This window comes from Spermophilus citellus, assembly GCF_964194105.1.
Source record: "Spermophilus citellus genome assembly, chromosome: 18".
In the NCBI taxonomy this organism is placed as follows: Eukaryota; Metazoa; Chordata; class Mammalia; order Rodentia; family Sciuridae; genus Spermophilus; species Spermophilus citellus.
In genome coordinates this window covers 34,530,089-34,555,447 of record NC_138200.1, presented here as the reverse complement: position 1 = coordinate 34,555,447, position 25,359 = coordinate 34,530,089, and the positions used below count along the sequence as shown (strand labels likewise).

General features: G+C 35.6%; 1 protein-coding gene across 2 annotated transcripts in view; it reads right to left on the bottom strand.

Annotated features, from left to right (window-relative positions):
• The window catches only part of PHKB (phosphorylase kinase regulatory subunit beta), a 223,515-nt gene that overhangs the window by 56,151 nt on the left and 142,005 nt on the right, over positions 1 to 25,359 (bottom strand). The window lies entirely within an intron of this gene.

Sequence of the window (25,359 nt, the reverse complement as noted above, 5' to 3'; positions counted from 1 at the left end):
TTATAACTTACCTGCAACCTACTGTTCCCTGCCTGTCTCCCATCTGTTTAAGAAGACACTGGAGAAGAAAATAGCTCACTTATGTCCTCTCAAGATTTTGCTTACTGTCCTTCATGTCTGACTGGCCCATTTTTTCAATCTCCACTCCAAACTCCCCCAAACATCAGGGTGTTCTATAATTTTCTGTACCTACTAGCAAGAGCAGGTAATACACCAGTTACAGAACACTAGTGATGGACTACCATATGCCACCTATATGGAAGTGTTATTTAGCCTTTGGAATGCTTGTAAGTAGTTTATATAACTACAGAGTAAGCCCCTTGAGGGGCTCCCATGCTTGCTTTTATCATTGGGAATGTACACAGTATTTTGTACTAAAAGAAATGCAATTGATAATCATTTGATGAGCTGGAAAAGGAACTTTGGCAATACACAAATCTTCCCTTGAGCACACATGCCAAATATTTTCGAATATAAAACAAAGGGAGATAATCATAAATAAATGTATAACACATTTAAATAGCTATGAAAGAATGTAACAAATCATGCTAATTACAACTGAAGACGAACAATCTATAGTTGGAAATATTCTGGTTCAAATTTTTCATTTCTCTAATAAAGTCAGGTTATATTTTTGAATATTTTTCATTGTCATAGCAAAAACACATAAATAATAAATTCATCATATTAATTATTTTAAGTGTACAACAGAGGAGGAACTTTCAAAGCATAACGTGTTCATAAGATCACACTACTGGGGCTGGGGATGTGGCTCAAGCATAGCGCGCTCGCCTGGCATGCGTGTGGCCCGGATTCGATCCTCAGCACCACATACCAACAAAGATGTTGTGTCCGCTGATAACTAAAAGATAAATACTAAAAAATTCTCTCTCTCTCTTTAAAAAATAAAAAAAAGATCACACTACCTGTATTAAAACTGCAACTAATCCTGCTCAATATTTAAAACTATGGTAATTAAGACATTGCATGTACATCTGTCTAGATTCTAGTTTTTAAATTACTCAAATGAGGTCAAAGTAATAAGGCTAGGAGATTTGCACCTGGGAGCTATAAATAAAACAGTGTAAAAGACTTTCAAAGGGTATACAGAGAAACTTTAATGTGAATTTGCCCTCAGATTTTTTCTCCTTGTTCTATGTTTAATCTATTTTTTTTCAATAGATAATTCATTCATAAGGTTCCAAAATTATGAAGAAATTTTCAGTGAATCTATTCCACCTGGGCTCCCACCTCATCCATCCATTCCCCACCATCTAACAACCAGGTAATTGCTATAATTATTCATCCTCTTTCTCATATCTATAAAAACAAATGAGGATATATATTCTTACTTCTCACATTTATACACAAAAGGTAGAATATTCTTAGTATTTTTTCCCACTTAGAATCATATATCAAGGTGTTCTTCTTATGTATTAGTTCTTAGAACATGCCTCATATTTACTGTTTAATATTCCATTTTATAGATGTACCATAAGAATTAATGTCATATTTTTACATTTTTAATAATTTAAGGTTAGTCAACCTTTTGCACTGAAATGTTTGGAAACGGTTATGGTTAACAGAGTGGCACCATTAAACACCAGGTTTTAATTTTGCTTTTAAGAATGGAACAAGCACTCAACCTAAATCATTCAGAGGCACTACCACGGGTGCTTTTCAGTGATAGAGTGAAACTTGACTGTAGTTATGTCCGAGTCTGAAATGAATATGGCACATGCCATAATATATATTTCACAGGTTATCTACTGCTGCTACTGTGGTTTGTATTAGACAAGGCTCTTCAGAGAGACAGGACCAATTACATATTTAAACTTTTTATGTTTTTAAACAGATATCTATTGTTCTTTTCAGACCTTCAACTGATTGGATGAGGCCCATCTGCATAGTTTATTCAGATATATTCAGTATATTAATTCAGATATTAATCTCATCCAGAAACACCTTTATAAAAATATCCAGAGTAATGTTTGGCCAAATACCTGGTAACCCATGGTCCAGACAATTTGACACAGAAATGTGTTACAATGTAGGGAGGGCAGAAAGGCACAAAGTCCCACCAATATAGTCCAGTGCACATTTCGTCCACTTAAGATCAGGTTTTAAGACAACTCAACTCTAAGTGTTGTCTACAAATTGCCCATTTTCTTATCTACTTTTTGATAGAATATAATGCTTTAGTAATTGATGATTAAATTTAAAAATTGCCAACTCTTCTATTAAATCACCTATACAGTATGTAAGCACCTAATTCTTACTTTTGCAACACTGTACTAAGACCTGATCTAATTAGTTTCATTTTTAATATGCCCTATGCTGCATAAAATAATCTATTGTGGCTGGTTTATATAAGCCTCTTACTAAAAGAAAGGCAATGGAGGAAAAAGAGAAGGGAATGGAAAAAAGAAGCCAACAAATAAACAAGTCACACCTCATCCAAGGCTGGTCTTGCCCCAAGGGCAGTGCTTTTGAAACATTCTATGCCTCTGCTTTGGAGCCTTATAGAACATTCATTTATGCTCATTAGCCTTCATCAGTAGGTCCTGCCAACATTCAGCATTTTTTCATTGCACTCATTTTTCAGCAAAACCTCATTAGCTGAAGAAACCAGGCAGATGCTTTATATATCTCAATTCCAACTACAGACACTGCACCCGAAGCATTTCTCCAGTAGGAGCCAAGTAAGAGGTTATGCAGTTTGAACACAGTCACATCCTGACTGAGATGCACTGGCATCTTGTTCTGACATTTCCAACCAAGCCAAAGCAGCAACGTGGCAAAAATTAATAGGGAAGCAGAGGAAAGTTAAGTAGAAATATAAGAGGAATAACAACATCACGCATGGTTTCTTTTCTGGTTTGAAAATAGAGCTGGCCAGGGAGAAAATGTCCTTTAAGGTTCTGTGTATACTGGATTGGTGATTATACAGGCTTTCTATTTAAGAGTAAAACAAATGAAATGTAAAAAGTATTCCTAGAACTTAGACACACAGTTTCAAATGCCCAAATGAATACATCAGGCAATGCTTTCCGACAGCAGTTCTTTCAATGACTGCAATTATCTTGGAAGAGAATACTGAATTCTTTGTCACAATAAACTGATTTGTAAAACTGTTTTTGTACCTTTCTAAGCACTTGCTGTAACTAGGTACTTCTATATATTCATCTTAAAGAAATGACAATGCCAAAGGCCTTGCTTTCTTCCTGGAACAATAAAAATGACTACATGAGCCCAAGTAGAAGAACTCTGACCCATGGTATTCACATATCTATGATCACAACCAAGGAGAACAAATTATGAGAAACTTACAGAAACAGAGTGGGAAAGATGAGTAAAACAAAGGAGAAAGTAGAGGAAGATGGCAAAGTGTAGTTTCCAAAAATCTAGTCATTGTACCATTAGGGTTTTCTGTGTCATAAAAAGAGCCAAAGAAAACATTTTAATAGCCAGAAAAAAAGGAAACTAGGTTTTAGAATCATAGAGGAAAAAAGCAGCAACTACAACAAGCCAATTTGATTACTGGTTTTTCTCTTTGGGGGCTTCTACTGACTAGATCAGTCCTCTTATACCTGAGTTGAAAATGCCAGATGGAAGGGGGCATTTTTATCATTTGGTAGTAGATGTGGATGATGGCAGGTATTGGAAGAGGTGGAACAGGCCTGTGAAACAGATGAGATGGCAGGACTCCACTTCAGCCAGAACACCACAACTTTTAACTACTTTATATGATGAAACACCACCAAAGATTTTGTCTGAAAAATGGGTTTCCTTGATTAAATCAGTAATCCACTTGATGGATGAGGAGACTGAAACCTAAAGAAGGGAGATGGCCCAGGACTCATAATGAGCTGATGGTAGACACAGAAGCAAAATGCAGATTTCTGAACTGTCTTGGTCTACAACTCTAAGTCAGACTGTTGCATCTTACTGGCTACATAGAAACCATTCCAATTTACTAGAGAACTGCACCACTCCTCTTAGGAGTGGGATGAATGTAAAGGACACATGCAGTTATTACAGCGTGAAAGGCTAAGAAGAGTGGCCCTGATGGGGAAAGAGTTCTACTTTCTTTTTTGGCACTAGATAAACATCCCATGGACCAACCCCACACCCCCCAACCAAAAAAAACAAAACAAAACAAAACAACAACAACAACAACAAAAAAAACTGGGCTAGAAAGAGTACAAGGGCCAACTTGTATACAACTTGTTGACAAGATTTATAGCAACTGGATTAGACCAAACAACTAGAGAGGCACAGGCAGGCTCCTGAATCCAACAGGCCTTTTTAGCTGCAGAGCCACTGTCACTAGTTCAGGCCCAACTGGTTCTAGTGTGGATCTTCATAGGGGCCTGACTCTGGAGATACTAGACCATTAATCTTAGCAAGTGAACTTCAGGATTTTCTTTTTTCTTTTTTTTTTTTTTGCTTTTTAAAAATTTTTTAATTGGTTGTTCACAACATTACAAAGCTCTTGACATATCATATTTCATACATTAGATTGAAGTGGGTTATGAACCCCCAATTTTACCCCAAATGCAGATTGCAGAATCACGTCGGTTACACATCCACAATTTTACATAATGCCCTATTAGTAATTGTTGTATTCTGCTACCTTTCCTATCCCCTACTATCCCCCCACCCCTCCCCTCCCATCTTCTCTCTCTACCTCATCTACTGTAATGCATTTCTCTCCTTGTTTATTTTCCCATTCCCCTCACAACCTCTTATATGTAATTTTGTATAGCAATGAGGGTCTCCCTTCATTTCCATGCAATTTCCCTTTTCTCTCCCTTTCCCTCCCATCTCATGTCTCTGTTTAATGTTAATCTTTTCTTCCTATACTTCCTCCCTGCTCTGTTCATACTTGCTCTCATTATATCAAAGAAGACCATTTGGTATTTGTTTTTTAGGGATTGGCTAGCTTCACTAAGCACAATCTGCTTTAGTGCCGTCCATTTCCCTGCAAATTCTATGATTTTGTCATTTTTTATTGCTGCATAGTACTCCATTGTGTATAGATGCCACATTTTTTTTATCCATTCATCTATTGAAGGGCATCTGGGTTGGTTCTACGGTCTAGCTATTGTGAATTGTGCTGTTATGAACATCGATGTGGCAGTATCCCTGTAGCATGCTCTTTTAAGGTCTTCAGGGAATAATCCGAGAAGGGCAATAGCAGGGTCAACTGGTGGTTCCATTCCCAGCTTTCCCAGGAATCTCCAAACTGCTTTCCAAATTGGCTGCACCAATTTGCAGTTCCACCAGCAATGTACAAGTGTACCCTTTTCTCCACATCCTCGCCAGCACTTCTTGTTGTTTGACTTCATAGTGGCTGCCAATCTTACTGGAGTGAGATGGTATCTTAGGGTGGTTTTGATTTGCATTTCCTTGACTGCTAGAGATGGTGAGCATTTTTTCATGTACTTGTTGATTGATTGTATGTCCTCCTCTGTGAAGTGTCTGTTCAGGTCCTTGGCCCATTTGTTGATTGGGTTATTTGTTTTCTTATTGTCTAATTTTTTGAGTTCTTTGTATACTCTGGATATTAGGGCTCTATTTGAAGTGTGAGGAGTAAAAATTTGTTCCCAGGATGTAGGCTCCCTATTTACCTCTCTTATTGTTTCTCTTGATGTGAAAAAACTTTTCAGTTTAAGAAAGTCCCATTTGTTGATTCTTGTTATTAACTCTTGTGCTATGGGGGTCCTATTAAGGAATTTGGAGCCTGACCCCACAATATGTAGATCGGAGCCAACTTTTTCTTCTATCAGACGCAGAGTATCTGATTTGATATCAAGCTCCTTGATCCATTTTGAGTTAACTTTTGTGCATGGCGAGAGAAAGGGATTCAGTTTCATTTTGTTGCATATGGATTTCCAGTTTTCCCAACCCCATTTGTTGAAGATGCTATCCTTTCTCCATTGCATGCTTTTAGGCCGTTTATCAAATATAATATAGTTGTAACTTTGTGGATTAGTCTCTGTGTCCTCTATTCTATACAATTGGTCCACCCGCCTGTTTTGGTACAAGTATCATGCTGTTTTTGTCACTATTGCTCTGTAATATAGTTTGAAATCTGGTATCGCTATACCGCCTGATTCACACTTCCTGCTTAGAATTGCATTTGCTATTCTGGGTCTTTTATTTTTCCATATGAATTTCATGATTGCTTTATCTATTTCTACAAGAAATGCCGTTGGGATTTTGATTGGCATTGCATTAAACCTATAGAGAACTTTTGGTAATATCGCCATTTTGATAATGTTAGTTCTGCCTATCCATGAACAGGGTATATTTTTCCATCTTCTAAGATCTTCTTCTACTTCTCTCTTTAGGGTTCTGTAGTTTTCATTGTATAAATCTTTCACCTCTTTTGTTAGGTTGATTCCCAAGTATTTCATTTTTTTTGAGGATATTGTGAATGGAGTGTTTTTCCTCATTTCCGTTTCAGAAGTTTTGTCGCTGATATACAGAAATGCCTTTGATTCATGCGTGTTGATTTTATATCCTGCCACTTTGCTGAATTCATTTATTAGTTCTAGTAGTTTCTTTGTAGACCCTTTTGGGTCTTCTAGGTATAGAATCACGTCATCTGCAAATAGTGATAATTTAAGTTCTTCTTTTCCAATTTTTATGCCTTTAATTTCTTTCATCTGTCTAATTGCTCTGGCCAGTGTTTCGAGAACTATATTGAATAGAAGTGGTGATAGAGGGCATCCCTGTCTTGTTCCGGATTTTAGAGGGAATGCCTTTAACTTTTGTCCATTCAGAATGATGCTAGCCTGAGGCTTAGCATAGATAGCTTTTACAATGTCAACATAAGTTCCTGTTATCCCTAGTTTTTCTAATGTTTTGAACATAAAGGGATGCTGTACTTTGTCGAATGCTTTCTCTGCGTCTATCGAGATGATCATATGGTTCTTATCTTTAAGTCTATTGATGTGGTGAATAACATTTATTGATTTCCATATGTTGAACCATCCTTGCATCCCAAGGATGAATCCTACTTGATCATGGTGCACAATTTTTTTGATGTGTTTTTGTATTCGATTCGCCAGAATTTTATTGAGGATTTTTGCATCTAGGTTCATTAGAGATATTGGTCTGTAGTTTTCTTTCTTTGAGGTGTCTTTGTCTGGTTTCGGAATCAGGGTGATGTTGGCCACATAGAATGAATTTGGAAGAACTCCCTCTTTTTCTATTTCCTGAAATAACTTGAAAATTATTGGTATTAATTCTTCTTTAAAGGTTTTGTAAAACTCCGTTGTATACCCATCCGGTCCTGGGCTTTTCTTGGTTGGTAATCTTTTGATGGCTTCTTCAATTTCATCCATTGATATTGGTCTGTTCAAATTGTGTGTATCCTCCTGACTCAGTCTTGGCAAATCATATGACTTAAGAGATTTATCGATGTCTTCACTATCTTCTATTTTATTGGAATATAGGTTTTCAAAATAATTTCTAATTGTCTTCTGTATTTCTGTAGCATCTGTTGTGATATTGTCTTTTTCATCCCGTATGTTAGTAATTTGAGTTCTCTCTCTTCTTCTCTTCGTTAGCATGGCTAAAGGTCTGTCGATCTTATTTATTTTTTCGAAGAACCAACTTTTAGTTTTGTTAATTTTTTCAATAGTTTCTTTTGTTTCAATTTCATTGATTTCCGCTCTGATTTTAATTATTTCTTGCCTTCTACATTTGCTGTTGTTTTGCTCTTCCTTTTCTAGGGCTTTGAGATGAAGTGTGAGCTCATTTATTTGTTGGTTTTTTCTGTTTTTGAGGAATGACCACCAGGCAATGAATTTTCCTCTTAAAACTGCTTTCATTGTGTCCCATAGATTCCGATATGTTGTGTCTGTATTTTCATTTATCTCTAAGAATTTTTTGATTTCCTCCTTTATGTGTTCTGTAACCCATTGATCATTCAGTAACATATTGTTCATTTTCCATGTGATGTAGGATTTTTCCTTCCTTCTTTTATCATTGATTTCCAGTTTCATTCTATTATGATCAGATAAAATGCAAGGTATTATCTCCACCCCTTTATATTTACTGAGGGTTACCCTATGGCATAATATATGGTCTATTTTTGAGAAGGATCCATGTGCTGCTGAGAAAAAAGTATATCCATTTGATGATGGTTGATATATTCTATATATGTCAGTTAAGTCTAGGTTATTGATTGTGATATTGAGTTCTATAGTTTCTTTATTCAACTTTTGTTTGGAGGATCTGTCCAATGGTGAGAGAGGTGTGTTGAAGTCACCCATAATTATTGTGTTGTGGTCTATTTGATTCTTGAACTTGAGGAGAATTTGTTTTATGAATATCGCAGCACCATTATTTGGTGCATAAATATTGATAATTGTTATGTCTTGTTGGTGAATGGTTCCTTTTAACAGTATATAATGTCCTTCTTTATCCCTTTTGATTAACTTAGTCTTGAAGTCGATTTTATTCGATATGAGGATGGCCATCCCTGCTTGCTTACGAGGACCATGTGCATGGTATATTTTTTCCCATCCTTTCACCTTCAGCCTGTGTATGTCTTTTCCAATCAGATGTGTCTCCTGGAGGCAGCATATTGTTGGATTTGTTTTTTTAATCCATGATACCAGCCTATGTCGCTTTATTGGAGAGTTTAAGCCATTAACATTTAGAGTTACTGTTGATATATGGTTTGTACTTCCATCCATGTTTGATTACTTATCCTTTTTTTAAAAAAATTTAGTTTGTTTCTCCATGATTATCTTTCCCCTTGCCCTCTGTCTTTACTGAGGCACTTCCCACTGATGGTTTTGATTATTGTTTTTCATTTCTTCCTCGTGTAGTGTTTTGCTCAAAATGCTTTGCAATGCTGGTTTTCTGGCTGCAAATTCTTTTAACTTTGGTTTATCATGAAAGATTTTTATTTCGTCGTCATACCTGAAGCTTAATTTTGCTGGATACAGAATTCTTGGTTGGCATCCATTGTCTTTCAGTGTTTGAAATACATTGTTCCATGACCTTCTTGCTTTCAGTGTCTGTGATGAAAAATCCGTTGTTAACCTTTTTGGTTTACCCCTGAATGTAATCTGTCTCCTTTCTCTTGTAGCTTTTAATATTTTCTCTTTGTTCTGTATATTGGATATCTTCATAACAATGAAGCCCAACCCCACAATATGTAGATCGGAGCCAACTTTTTCTTCTATCAGACGCAGAGTCTCTGATTTGATATCAAGCTCTTTGATCCATTTTGAGTTAACTTTTGTGCATGGCGAGAGAAAGGGATTCAGTTTCATTTTGTTGCATATGGATTTCCAGTTTTCCCAGCACCATTTGTTGAAGATACTGTCCCCTTCCTCCATTGCATGCTTTTAGCCCCTTTATCAAATATAAGAAAGTTGTAATTCTGTGGATTGGTCTCTGTGTCCTCTATTCTGTACCACTGGTCCACCCGCCTGTTTTGGTACCAGTACCATGCTGTTTTTGTTACTATTGCCCTGTAGTATAGTTCGAAATCTGGTATCGCTATACCGCCTGACTCACACTTCCTGCTTAGAATTGCTTTTGCTATTCTGGGTCTTTTGTTTTTCCATATGAATTTCATAATTGCTTTATCTATTTCTACTAGAAATGCCCTTGGGATTTTGATTGGCACTGCATTAAACCTACAGAGAACTTTTGGTAATATTGCCATTTTGATGATGTTAGTTCTTCTTATCCATGAACAGGGTATATTTTTTTTCTCCATTCAGAATGATGCTAGAGAAAAAGTTGGCTCCGATCTACATATTGTGGGGTCGGGCTCCAAATTCCTTAATTGGACACCCATAGCACAAGAGTTAATAACTAGAATCAACAAATGGGACTTACTTAAACTAAAAAGTTTTTTCTCAGCAAGAGAAACAATAAGAGAGGTAAATAGGGAGCCTACATCCTGGGAACAAATTTTTACTCCTCACACTTCAGATAGAGCCCTAATATCCAGAGTATATAAGAACTTAAAAAAATTAAACAATAAGATAACAAATAACCCAATCAACAAATGGGCCAAGGACCTGAACAGACACTTCTCAGAGGAGGACATACAATCAATCAACAAGTACATGAAAAAATGCTCACCATCTCTAGCAGTCAGAGAAATGCAAATCAAAACCACCCTAACATACCATCTCACTCCAGTAAGATTTTTTTAAATTTTTTTAATTTTTTATTTTTCACTCCAGTAAGATTGGCAGCCATTATGAAGTCAAACAACAAGTGCTATGGAGGATGTGGGGAAAAGGGTACACTTGTACATTGCTGGTGGGGCTGCAAATTGGTGCGGCCAATTTGGAAAGCAGTATGGAGATTCCTGGGAAAGCTGGGAATGGAACCACCATTGGATCCAGCTATTGCCCTTCTCGGACAATTCCCTGAAGACCTTAAAAAAGCGTACTATAGGGATACTGCTACATCAATGTTTATAGCAGCACAATTCACAATAGCTAGACTGTGGAACCAACCTAGATGCCCTTCAATAGATGAATGGATAAAAAAAAATTGGCATTTATGCACAATGGGGTATTACTCTGCACTAAAAAATGACAAAATCATGGAATTTGCTGGGAAATGGATGGCACTAGAGAAGATTATGCTAAGTGAAGCTAGCCAATCCCTAAAAAACAAATGCCAAATGTCATCTTTGATATAGGGAGAGCAACTAAGAACAGAATAGGAAGGAAGAGCATGAGAAGAAGATCACCATTAAACAGGGTTGAGAGGGGGGAGGGAAAGAGAGAAGGTAAATTGCATGGTAAAGGAAGGAGACCCTCATCTAAAATCTAGAACAAGACAGGGATGCCCTCTCTCACCACTTCTATTCAATATAGTTCTTGAAACACTGGCCAGAGCAATTAGACAGACGAAAGAAATTAAAGGCATAAAAATAGGAAAAGAAGAACTTAAATTATCACTATTTGCGGATGACATGATTCTATACCTAGAAGACCCAAAAGGGTCTACAAAAAAACTACTAGAACTAATAAATGAATTCAGCAAAGTGGCAGGATATAAAATCAACACACATAAATCAAAGGCATTTCTGTATATCAGCGACAAAACTTCTGAAATGGAAATGAGGAAAAACACTCCATTCACAATATCCTCAAAAAAAATAAAATACTTGGGAATCAACCTAACAAAAGAGGTGAAAGACCTATACAATGAAAACTACAGAACCCTAAAGAGAGAAATAGAAGAGGATCTTAGAAGATGGAAAAATATACCTTGTTCATGGATAGGCAGAACTAACATCATCAAAATGGCGATATTACCAAAAGTTCTCTATAGGTTTAATGCAATGCCAATCAAAATCCCAATGGCATTTCTTGTAGAAATAGATAAAGCAATCGTGAAATTCATATGGAAAAATAAAAGACCCAGAATAGCAAAAACAATTCTAAGCAGGAAGTGTGAATCAGGTGGTATAGTGATACCAGATTTCAAACTATATTACAGAGCAATAGTAATAAAAACAGCATGGTACAGGTACCAGAACAGGCGGGTGGACCAATGGTACAGAATAGAGGACACAGAGACTAATCCACAAAGCTACAACTATCTTATATTTGATAAAGGAGCTAAAAACATGCAATGGAGGAAGGATAGCATCTTCAAAAAATGGTGTTGGGAAAACTGGAAATCCATATGCAACAAAATGAAACTGAATCCCCTCCTCTTGCCATGCACAAAAGTCAACTCAAAGTGGATCAAGCAGCTAGATATCAAATCAGAGACTCTCCGTCTGATAGAAGAAAAAGTTGGCTCCGATCTACATATTGTGGGGTCGGGCTCCAAATTCCTTAATAGGACACCCATAGCACAAGAGTTAATAACAAGAATCAACAAATGGGACTTTCTTAAACTGAAAAGTTTTTTCTCAGCAAGAGAAACAATAAGAGAGGTAAATAGGGAGCCTACATCCTGGGAACAAATTTTTACTCCTCACACTTCAGATAGAGCCCTAATATCCAGAGTATACAAAGAACTCAAAAAAATTAGACAATAAGAAAACAAATAACCCAATCAACAAATGGGCCAAGGACCTGAACAGACACTTCACAGAGGAGGACATACAATCAATCAACAAGTACATGAAAAAATGCTCACCATCTCTAGCAGTCAAGGAAATGCAAATCAAAACCACCCTAAGATACCACCTCACCCCAGTAAGATTGGCAGCCATGATGAAGTCAAACAACAATGAGTGCTGGCGAGGATGTGGGGAAAAGGGTACTCTTGTACACTGCTGGTGGGACTGCAAACGGGTGCGGCCAATTTGGAAAGCAGTATGGAGATTCCAGGGAAAGCTGGGAATGGAACCACCATTTGACCCAGCTATTGCCCTTCTCAGACTATTTCCTGAAGACCTTAAAAGAGCACACTACAGGGATACTGCCACATCAATGTTCATAGCAGCACAATTCACAATTGCCAGACTGTGGAATCAACCCAGATGCCCTTCAATAGATGAATGGATAAAAAATGTGGCATTTATACACCACGGAGTATTACGAAGCACTAAAAAATGACAAAATCACAGAATTTGCAGGGAAATGGATGGCACTAGAGCAGATTATGCTAAGTGAAGCTAGCCAATCCCTAAAAAACAAATACCAAATGTCTTCTTTGATATAATGAGAGCAACTAAGAACAGAACAGGGAGGAAGAGCAGGAAGAAAAGATTAACATTAAACAGAGACATGAGGTGGGAGGGAAAGGGAGAAAAAAAGGGAAATCGCATGGAAATGGAGGGAGACCCTCATTGTTATACAAAATTACATATAAGAGGTTATGAGGGGAATGGGATAACAAACATGGAGGGAAATGAATTACAGTAGATGGGGTAGAGAGAGAAGATGTGAGGGGAGGGGAGGGGGGATAGTAGAGGATAGGAAAGGTAGCAGAATACAACAGTCACTAATATGGCAGTATGTAAAAATGTGATGTGTAACCGATGTGTTTCTGCAATCTGTATTTGGGGTAAAAATGGGAGTTCATAACCCACTTGATTCTAATGTATGAAATATGATATGCCAAGAGCTTTGTAATGTTGTGAACAACCAATAAAAAAAAAGAATACAAACAACAATAATGTTGGAGAGGATAATGTGGGACTGCAAATTGGTGTAACCAATATAGAAAGCAATATGGAGATTTCTTGGAAAACTTAGAATAGAACCACCATTTGACCCAGCTATCCTACTCCTTGGTTTATACCCAAAGGACTTAAAAAGCAGCATACTACAGGGACAAGCCACAACAATGTTTAGAGCAGCACAATTCACAATAGCTAAACTGTGGAACCAACCTAGATTCAATAGATGAATGGATAAAAAAATGTGGCATATATACATAATTGAATATTACTCATCATCAAAAGAGAATAAAATCATGGCATTTGCAGGTAAATGGATGGAGTTAGAAAATGTTATGCTAAGTGAAGTAAGGTAATCCTAAAAAAACAAATGCTCAATGGTTTCTCTGATATGAGGATGCTGATCCACAATGGGGATGCAGGGGAGCATGGGAGGAATGGAGGAACGTTAGACAGGGCATGGGGAGGGAGTGGAAAGGAGGGAGTAGGGGGTCGGAAAGACAGTGGAATGAAATGAACATCATTACCCCAGATACATGTATGAAGACACGAATAGTGTGACTCTACTTTGTATACAACCAGAGACATGAAAAATTGTGCTCTATATGTGTACTATGAATTGAAATGCATTCTGCTGTCATATGGAACAATAAAGAAAAAAGTTAACTGTTCATGGTGAAATGGAATCCAAACAACTAAAAAGAGAGGTTTTTCTTAACCTTTGGAGATTCAAAAGAAAAAAATCCAGTCACAATTAGAGGAAAGGATCTTAGCATTAGTACAGTTTTAATTTTATTTTTTATAAATTCTGTTAAGAACTCAAATCTGTATCTCCTACTTTCAACACTTTTGACTTTAATAAGTACAAGAAGGACTCACGCTGTGCTACATTGGATTAGTCTTATTTCATTCTCACATTTAACTCGTATTCTTGGGCTAACGTTATATTTCTTCATCCTCTGATTAATGAAATGATTAGAAATGTCATAATTAGTGCCCAGTATGGGACCATGCCACAGTATTTTCAATTCATATCATGAGGAATCTAGATCTATAAACTGTAGGTTCCCATGATGTAAGCAGTTTTAAATAAGCCTCGGGAAACAGTATAATGCTCACACAAAAATAGTAAGTTAATAAAATAAACTATGAATGTATGCTCATATATCATCAAACAAGTGACATTATCAAAATTATTATCACATGAATTATATGAATATATGGCTTTCTAGTTTCTGTAAATGATTTTCAAAAGATAATATTTCTTAAGATATTATTATGTTCTGATGTTTCTAGTTCAATGTTTTTTTTTTTCTTTTTTTTCTGGGTACTGGGGACTGAACCCAGGGGTACTCAACCACTGAGCCACATCTTCACCCCTTTTTATATTTTATTTAGAGACAGGGTCTCGATGACTTGCTTAGGCCCTTGCAAAGTTGCTGAGGCTGGCTTTGAACTTCAGATCCTCCTGCCTCAGCTTCCCAAGCACTGCTATTAGAGGTATGCACCACCACATCCATCCTCTTCTAGTTCCTCAAGGAAGAAAGTTAAGTTACTGGTTGGAGATCTATGCCATTCTTCAGAATACATGAGAATAGGCAAGAGACAATTAAGTTTTATCTACACTAAATACTAACAATCAATATACAGAGTTAGTATGTTAGTGGAACTAAATTTTAAAAAAATATCTGCCCAAATTAAAACAATGGCTTGGATGTGTAAGGAATAGTCTTAATTAGAGACACATAAGAAAGAAAAGAAATTTAACAGGTGAAGTATTGAACATTTCATTTTTTTTCTCTGTTGATTATAAGCTAAAATTTCATAATGGAATGGCTCTCTATTTAATAAGGCTATTACTTCTTGGATATCCTACAAAATTCTTCACAAATTCAAAACTTAACTTGTTATTTTTAAAACAGACCAAGTATAATGTTTAACCTATGGAAATTATAAAAGGGTATACAAGAAATAACATGTAGATTATCAATAAGGTTAAACTCCTTGAGTACTCAGAAAACAAAAATAACTGGGAAATTTTCCAGCATATGAAAAAGACACAGGAGTGACAGAAAATGCACAGTGGTTTCATATTCTTATTGGTAGGTATTGATTGATAAATAAATATTTGACAGGTAGCTACAGAAGCACTGTGTTGGTATGGGAGATGCAATAATGTAAAACATGCTTTGTATGACTCATCTAGCTTGGTGATGACTAAGGGATGACAGGAATACAAAAATGCCATTAATAATGTAAGCCTCATCAGCAATGCACACTTTTCACCACACTGTGTATCACCATGATTCACTAGTCCCCACATAAGGATACCCAGGCTCCAGACTTGGATCTGCACCTGTGTGACCTTGGACATATTACTTCTTTTTGAATTTCAGTTTCCTGATCTATAAAATGAAGCTAAAAAGATGTTTTTAATAATCATAATATTCTTTCATATATTTGAGATGCAGGCAATAATCTTAAGAGAATGGCAAATGATTTATGAAGTTTCTTAGTGAAACACAAACACACAAAATAAGACATTTAATCAAAAAAGGCAACATTCCCTAATCTGGGATAAGGTCTATTGATTAAGTCGGTCTTGAGGAAAGAAAGTTTTTAGAAAGTAATTTTATTTTCATAATTTTTATATAAGTATAAATTTAAGTTTAATTATAATCTCTTGCTTTGTTTTCATTAGCTAAGCAACAATATGGAGTAGAAGATGATTCACTTAGGAATATAAAAGAATTGAGTAAATAAAGGCCTTTAAATAAAAAACAATTAAGCAACATCAATTGTTTTTAAAATGTCAGTACCCAAAGAAACATCAAACATTGATTGGTTATTATATGATAAATTTGTAGAACAGAAAATATTATGGTAAATGATGTATGATAAAGGAAACTTTGATACAGTCAAATGAAGAAGACCTATATGAACATTTAAAATAATATTTTAGGGGCTGGGGTTGAAGCTCAATGTAAGCACTTGCCTAGCATGTGTGAGGCACTAGATTCTATTCTCAGTACCACATTTAAATAAATAAAATAAAGGCCCATCAATAAAAATACTATTTTATAGGAATAATATGAGAAATAACTAAGTATAAGTATTAATAAATATAAAACTGAATATCTGATAAGACTATAATCATCTAATAAGAAAGCCTACATATAATAATAGACCAAATGTTGGAAAGATAACATTTTCCTATAGGCTTTCAGGATTTTTCCTCAACTTTTAAATAAAAATGTAATATTATTGATTTGAGAAATTATTTGAAATAAAATAAAAACAGAAATATTTATTTAGCTCTTACAATTCATTGAAACATCATGTATTAGGAATTATTACCCCAATTTAATAAATGAAGAAAAGGAGGCTTAAAGAAATTAATTGTTCAAGGTCACACAGTTATCAGTGGAAAAGACACAGGGTCTCTTTATAGTTAGGCTTGTGTAATGCAAAGACACTACACAATATCACCTCCTTCAAAACACAAAACTATTACATATATATGGCATTATTTAGCCTTCAGGCTAATAATTCATGCAAAAATTTATGCATCTGTATTTTAAGAAAACAAAGCATTAAACTGCCTCTTCCCCATTTATTTGAAAAATAAGAGAACAAGTGTATATGTTTTTAGCTCAGATCCATAAAATATGTACATGATTTAGTAAATATATACTGACTTTTAGCTTAAATTTGGAACTTTACAGCCTTGGAAAATAAGCCCTTATGACTAAAAAACATTCCTTTCATATTGGCCTTTGCTCCAAAGCCTGTCAAAACAGATCAATCCATTTTAATTGGCACATTAAATGCGCTAGCCTATTTCTTAGATTTAAAGCTTGAGTGTCAATGAATGTGAAACTGAATTCTCTCAAGGGTGCATCAACACACATGATCTGCTCTATCATGATAATTATGCAATTAATGTAAAATATTGCCTCAAGGAACTGATCAGAAATATTCATATTCTATTCACCAGAATGATGACAAAAACATTTGGAACTCTCAAGGCCACACAAGAGAAAATCATTCAGAGAAATGGGGGCTCCCAAAAGCCCAATCCTTTGCTTTCAAAGACAGAAACACCATAAAATATGGATTATTAAATAAGCAGCGTTAGAATAGGTACAACTGATAGGTTTTTCTTCAAAGATTAATTTAATAACTTTAACTAGGTAAGTTCTAGTTTAATAAGTTTATTCATACTTATGAATAAGTATTTTTTTTCTCAGAGTAAAATACCAAGAATATAAGCTGGGTGCTGTGGTCATACCTGTGATCCTAGCAGCTTGGGAGGCTGACGCAGGAGAATCCTGAGTTCAAAGCAGGGCTCAGCAATTTAGCAAGGCCCTAAGCAACTCAGTGAGACCCTGTCTCAAAATAAAATATAAAAAAAGTTGGGAATGTGGCTAAAGGGTTGAACGCCCCTGGGTTCGGTTCCCAGTACCAAACAAAACAAAACCATACAAATGAATAAGTATGTATGTAAAAAAACAGGAATATAGATTCATCAAAACAATACTAGATTAATATTCCTGTACATCTTTATTATGATTCTTACTTGAATCTATTTTTTCCCCTTTGACACTTTAGCAATGACTAAGTCTTCATTGTGTATATCAAATATTTCATTATATTTCATGCCTATTACTGGAACTTTTAATTTGAATACGTTCAGTGGGTTAATTAGAATGATCTTAATAAATGTGTTTAAACTCTTCTCTTTTAACTCTCAATTCAACTTTACTCAGTTCTGGATTTCGTGATCAAGGCATTTAATTTTAATTGGCTCTGGTATAAATACCAATTGATAAGAGAATCTCATTTCCTTCAAAGACTTCAGGCAGTATTACCTGAGAATATTCTCTGTGTAGCTGTGGCATGTTCAGGCTGGGCTTTCAGAAGAATTTTTGATGGCTGGACTATTTTATTCTGTTTTATTAAGAAAATCATAAGAATTTCTGTTTAGTACTCAATTTCATTCCCATACTTATAAATAAAATTGGCTTTTTGGTCCCACACAAACACTTTCTTTCTTTGCCAGGCTAGAGAAGTTTTTTTTTTTTTAATTCTTTAATAAGTTTTTTTTTTTAATTCTTTAATGTCTCAAACAGCTTAAACCATTTGAAAGCATTAGGATGAACTGAACCAAATAAAACTTAACCACATGCAAAATTTCCCTAAATCACCTAAGATTAATACACCTTTAAAAACTGAATAGATTTGAAATAAAAACTTTAAAACAAGGGAAACAGTTATATGTCTATATTGTAGGAATGCTATATAATGCATCTACTAAATTTGCAGGGGGTGGGGCATACAACCTCTTTTGGATGGAAATAAAGTCAACAACTTCTGAAGAGATGGTCTTCCATCATCTGATTGCTCTTCAACTCCCTAAAATCTGCCTTCTGGGCATCCCACTCCACAAAAACTACTCAAAGGTTACCAATAACCTAGATCATGAGAGTCAGCAACAGAGATACTAAGAGGGAATTTATGAATCAATCTTCGCCAAATAATTTTATAGATTAAAGAACTACACTCCAGAGGTGTCAGGACACCTTCCCTAGATTACATTGAAGATGAACCATGCAGGATCTAAAGACCAGCATCTGGATTTCAGCCAGTGCTTTGCTGCTCCTCCCAGCTAGGTAGTCAGCCATCCTGAACCAGTCTCTAACTTTCGTATCTATGACACTGTTTTCATCTTCTTGCTATATTCCTCTGTCCCGCTGTCACAGAACACACTTTACTCCACCATCAGCACTACCCTGGCAAAGAACTAAGCCTGCAAGATGGCCTTCCATGAAGTGTCTGCTCTGTGATTCAGCTTTCTCATGAGTTGTGCTCAACAGCAATGTGATCTTGCACATCTTGTTTTCATAACTACCGGTACATCATTTAAGTACTATGTCTGCATTGGAACTATCAAAATACAAATAATAATAAGTAACATTTATTGATGTTGAAGTATAAGCCAGGAGCTTTTCTAAGCTCTTTATTAACTCACTTAATTCTGACAACAATTTTATGAGATACTGAGTTAGAAAAACAGGAAAAAAAATCTCTGTTAAAATATAGAACAAACAACTCATAAACAATTCCTGAGCTGGACACAAAAGAGCCTAAGGGACAGAAAAGAACCAAAATGTAAGGATGCACTAAACAGCCCATAAATTATTTTATAACTTTCCAGATCCTTATACATTTTTTTGGAATGCAGTAAAACAGTAAAAAAGGCCTTGATAGAAAAGAGACCATTAACCTTGTGATCTAGGGGCTAATGTTTGATTGGACCACAAACCTCTAACTACCCGGTGACCACCAAAGATGTTGATGTATGCTCAAACACACATACCAGACCACGTGGCCTAATGGAGGAACACAATCCTGCTGTATATTTCCCAGCTGTGAGAGAAGCTCAGTCCCCATGCTTTGGATCATACATATTTCATGTAAGTATGCACCCTAATTAATACTCATGCATTGGCAGCATATCTCACTTTTGAGATTGCCTGTTCTAAAAGAGTGTCTTTGCCTTTTGCTTTTTAATAAAGCTCTTTCTCTGTATACTAAAATATGACTCATCCTTAAATTGTTTTCTGCAATGAAGGGAAGGAACTGGAAGGTCCAAGTAGAGGCGTCCTTCAGACCTCAGATACCCTCATGTGACAGTATTATTTTAGTTTTATATGTGAGGAAATTAAGGCACACAGAGGTTGATATATTTGTCCAAGCTTGGATTCAAAAGTGTGCTGTGTGCCTCTAGAGACTGAGTTCATAACATTTTGATAGGCAGAATATCCAAAAATATGAAAGTTCTCCTATTGATAGTCTTGAATATTAAAATAACTTTTTTAGAGGGGTATCAGTGATCAAATCCAGGGGTGCTTAACCACTGAGCCATATCCCCAGCCCTTTTAAAAATTTTGTTTATTTTGACAAAGCTAAGTCGATAAGTCACTATGACTAACCTTGAACTTGCAATCTTCCTGCCCAGCAGACCAACATTTTTATATCAGTATTTTTTCTATGACTGTTCTTTTGATATTAAAATGTCTTATTCATGGAAAAATTCTATGGAATTTACTACTTATTTCAAGAAACAAATCAATTTTCCCCAAACTTACTTATGAACAGAAAAAAAAATCTGGTTCTTGCCTATTAAAATATTGTAGTCTCAAGTCAGAATTCCACAAATATTTAAAAAGGTTATAATACGTATTTTTCTTTCTAATAAGGAATATCCTGTATTCTAATGAGGATAATACACACTTCAAAACAAAGATATTTGCTGAATTCCAGAAACCCACCCTCCTGTTACTATAAATGGATGTTCTCTATAGGGTCACCTCATCCCCAGTGGCAATGAAAAAATACAATGAATCAGTGAAATACACATCGTCAGCTGCTTACAATTTCTGCTGTAACCAGACCTCTTCCAAGAATGAGAGTAGCAAAGGCTAGAAACAATTTTCAAGTGACCATTATCTCATATTAATATGGCAGAGGTGGTGTACTATGAACAATGATTCTCTTTCACAGATAATCAGTGAACACCCAGTATCAGAATTACCTAGGCAACAGAAAGTGATGGGGCCCCTATAAGGAACAAGTTGGGGTGAATGCAAAGGGAGTAAACACTTAAAGAAGCTTCTAGCCTTGTGAAAGGGGCTTCCTTTGATGAAGAAAGAAATCCCTTATAAAATTACTGACTGTTAGATCTGTGTACTTGGCCTCAACCTTGCACTCACAGCAGGAAAGAAGGCAGATGGAAATAATTAGACCGTTTTAACATGATAAATGTTATATATAATGATCCCAGCATACATTTTGTACTAATGTACAACATCTTGGCATTTAATTTTTCAGATCACTTCTACAGGTCTCTCAGTGTCCTAAGGCACCACAGGTGAAAAGGAAAACTGTTTTCCTCTGATGTGATACTGAGTCAATCTTTTGAGGAAATAAGCCACTTCTTTTGTTAACTCCTTCACACCTTTAAGAAAATCACTGCCTTCAGATGCTTTTGATGCTTTGCTTTTCCTCTTCAGTGAACAACTTCATATTGGTTCTGCCACATGATAACTGTGTGATTTTGGAGAAATTAATAAACCTCACTGAGACTCACAGTATCTATAATGGGTACAGTAATATTTAGAAAAAGTGTTAAAATCAGACACAATGCATATAAAATGGCATGCATAATGTCTATAAATAGTAGGAGCACAAATATGGTTATTTTTGTATCTCTCACTTCCATTCTCATGCCCTGTCACATACCCTGTCTCATACTTGTCTCATGCTCTTCACATAAGAGAAGATAAAGAATAAGACATATTCTGTACTCTGAGGACCTCCGTCAGGGAGTCAGGAATACAACCAACTGCAACAGCATGACAAGTATTGTAACATGGTATGCAAAGGGTTTTAAGAAAGCAGGTTTAATAGTACAACTTCCAAACCCAAATGACACGTTTCCAGAGAGTAATTTATAGGATGGAATAATGGGGTTTTTTGTATTTTTCCCAAATCAAAGGTGATATAGGAAAGTAGGGTAGAGGAGCAGACATTGTTACCTTACTTAGAAGATAAAGGACAGACAAATTAAGAGTATAAATTATTTTTTTTAAAATGTTACTTTACCAGACAACATAAATAATTGAAGTTTACTTACTTAACTTGGTTTGCATCCATGCAGGAGTGGGATGGCATCACAACTGTTTAATAATACCATCTCTGCTCAATTAAGTGTTAGGTTTATTTAGGACAGTAGTAGCTCTTCAACTGAATTGATCAATTTGCCTATTAAAACAGCTTCAAAGTTCTACTGTGTCTACCCAAGTTCTGCTTCACAATCAGAGCAGGAAGCCTCAGCAAGCTGTCATGACCCTACAGTCCTCTAAAACTTAGGCACCTAAGGGTAGTGCAATTCACCTGAGTGGCTTTGAAACAGTGATAAGTCTAGATAACCCTTGCTCCACACTGGAGACACCAGAAAATGGTCAGATTCACCCACATTACATGAGCCTGGTGTCTCTTGGCCCACTACCCAGTGGTATAAAGAGACTCAGGCCAAAGAGAAATAGTGCATCACCTATAGTGGAACACAAACTTGAATTGACAGGGAATTTATTGTCTGAAATTATGAAGACAACAGAAAGTAGCATAATATTTCTTATTGCTGAAAGCTAACAACTGTCAACCAGAAATCCTATATCTAAAAAAACTACCCTTTAGGAATGAAGATACTCTCAGACAAAGGAAAACTAAGAAGTTTCTTGCTGGCAGACTCACTCATAAATAACATATAAAAGGTCTCCAAACAGAAAATAACAGAAGAAGGCTGGGACATTCAGAAAGCAAAGAATAATGGAATGGTAAAAATTGAGGTAAGCACAATAGACTATCTTTTACCTCAATGAATTTCTTTGATCAAATTTTATGGTTGAATGTACTAATGAAAACCACACAGATTTTTCACTCCTCACCAAAATTTTATGGTTGAAACAAAAATTTTCACATAATTTAACATGCTGCTCAATGAACATAGAGGAAATAGTTAAATGTTCATATACTTCACAGGACATACCTGTCCTTCAGAAGGTAGCTTTTTTGGATATACAGTTCCTAGTTGACAGTTGTTTTCTTTCAACACTAAGAAATATTGTGCAACTCACTTCCTATGGCCTCCATAATTTCGGATAAGAAATTCTATCAATACAAACTATAGTACAGCCATATCCTGCTATATGGCTATATTAACTCAGAAATAAAAAGGAATAAACTACAGATACAAAAAAACAACTTGTATGAATCTTACAGAAATTATATTGAGGAAAAAAAACCCAATCCCCCCAAATTAGGTATAGTTCCACTCAGATAAGACTCTTGAAATGACAAAATTATATGTAGTTTTCAGGGGCTAAAAGGACTGAAGCGAAAGGAGGTTATAAAAAGGTAACAGAAAAATGTGGTGTGGTATGGTGGTAAAAGTGTAACAGAAGGATGTTTTATGGTAATAGAGTAATAGTACAATTAAATAACTTGATTGTGGTGTTAGTCACACAAAGCTATATGTGATAAAAATACATAGATACATAAACACAAATGTGTGCTATATAATGAGTAAAATCTAAATAAAATCTGTGGATTATACCGATGTTAATTTTCTTTTTTTTTTCATATTGTACTATAATTACATAAAATGTTCACATATGGGAGACTGAGGGAAGGGTTCATAGGCACTCCCTACACTTTCCTTTGCAATTTCTTGTGGATATGTATTTCTTTCAAAATAAAAAGTTAGAATAATTGTTATTCAACTGACATCTCTAAATTTTTGTTTTTACCCCTTGCCTTTTAAATTATTATGACAATTAGTATTAAAAAAAAATCCCAGGAAACTATGACAAGAAAAATCAGAGAATAAAAGTGAAGTAATAGAAATTAAAATATGACAAAAATTCAACAAAGGAGCTGGAACAAAAAGTCAACATAGATTCTCTGAATGTTAGTATTTGTAACACTAATATATATTACAGTAAATGACAATGATTAAAATTATGATTTTAATTTAAATATAATTATAAAAATATTAAATAGAAAACATTTGAGAAAATGTAAGAGACTTGCAGGATAAGAGTGTTTTTGCATACTCGAGGCTTCGGACCACAATACAAGTTTGCCAAGATAGGTTGTGCTAAAAAATGTGATTATGACAAACACTCAGTTTTTCTCTGGAGAGCAGGTGTATAAATAACTGAGGTCACTCATGTAGGTGATGCATGCCTGCCTGACCCTTAATAAAAACCATGAACAACCAAGCTTGAGCAAGCATCTTTGTTTGATAACCCTTTCTAAGTACTGTCACACATTACTGTTGGGGTAATTAAATATATCTCATCTGTTTCTACTGGAAAGAGAGTCTTGGAAGTTTGTGCCTAGTTTCCACAGGACTTGTTCAATATGCCTTTTCCTTTTGCTGATTTTAATCTGTATCCTTTCACTGGAATAAGCCTTTAGTGTAAGAACATCATCTTCCAAGTTCTGTGGGCCCTCCAGTGAATCCTCAAGGTCAAGGGGCCTTCTGAAATACTTTCCCTTGAAGGCAGGGATTTCTCTCATTTTCAGGAATTGTCTGGATTTTACTACTCTCTACTTACTTTCCCAACGTTTGTCAGAGTTTAAAGCATCAGGACAACTCCATAGATCTGTTAATCCCAAAATCTGACTTGGCCAATGATGACACAGTGACCACTGGAACAAACATTTCAAGCAGAGAGCTGCACATCTGGGGATATGTGTGGCCCCTGTATTCCATCAGTCTACTTCATCCAGACTCCGTAATATATCTGAGCATGCCCAACTTATCTACAGTTTAAAATGGTTGAGAAAGTGGTAAGGGAATCTTATCATTTATATATCACCACAATTAAGCTGCCAACCAAGTAGGGGAACAGTAGCTTGCAACAGTTTTCTATTGCACATCTTTCCATCACCTTCCTTTCAGAAACTCTATACAGTGCTACACAGATATTATCTACCACATGCATGCAGGGGACAAGCCTCAATTCATACCCTTAGAGCACTGCTCTTAGTGAGGATGTGGTTCCACCTGAAAGGCATGTTATAGATAGATATTTTAGTAGCAACATTAGAAATCAGTTTAATATAAAAAATGTAGAATGAATTCTCTATAAAATTAACTTCCACTCGGTTGTACTTTGAGAAGCATTCTTGAATGGGAAAGAAAAAGATGCCAGTAAACTATATGGTGAAAATTACACGTAACCAACAACCTGCCTTATGTGTGTCAAGCATGAAACAAGTTTAAATTCATGATTTTTGTCGGCCATGTATCCACAAAATGTTTTAATGTCCTCTATTTCCTACTCCTATATCTCAAATCTATGACCTATTATTTAATTTTCTAAGAAAAGGCTTTGAGGTTTCATCACCCTAGAGAAATGGGTCAAGCATGTAAAATGCTACATAAATAATACATGATAGTCTTAAAATAGCTCAGAGTCACAGCACTGGGTAATACGAAGTTAAATATATTCCCTGTTTTATCATTTCTTAAAGTAAAACTGAATATCTCAAATTAGTAGAGATTGTACATTTGTACCACATGGTATACTAGCCGAAAAGAAATGCCAAATTCCCATTGTATAGGAGCTAACAGGCCAGTGAAAAAT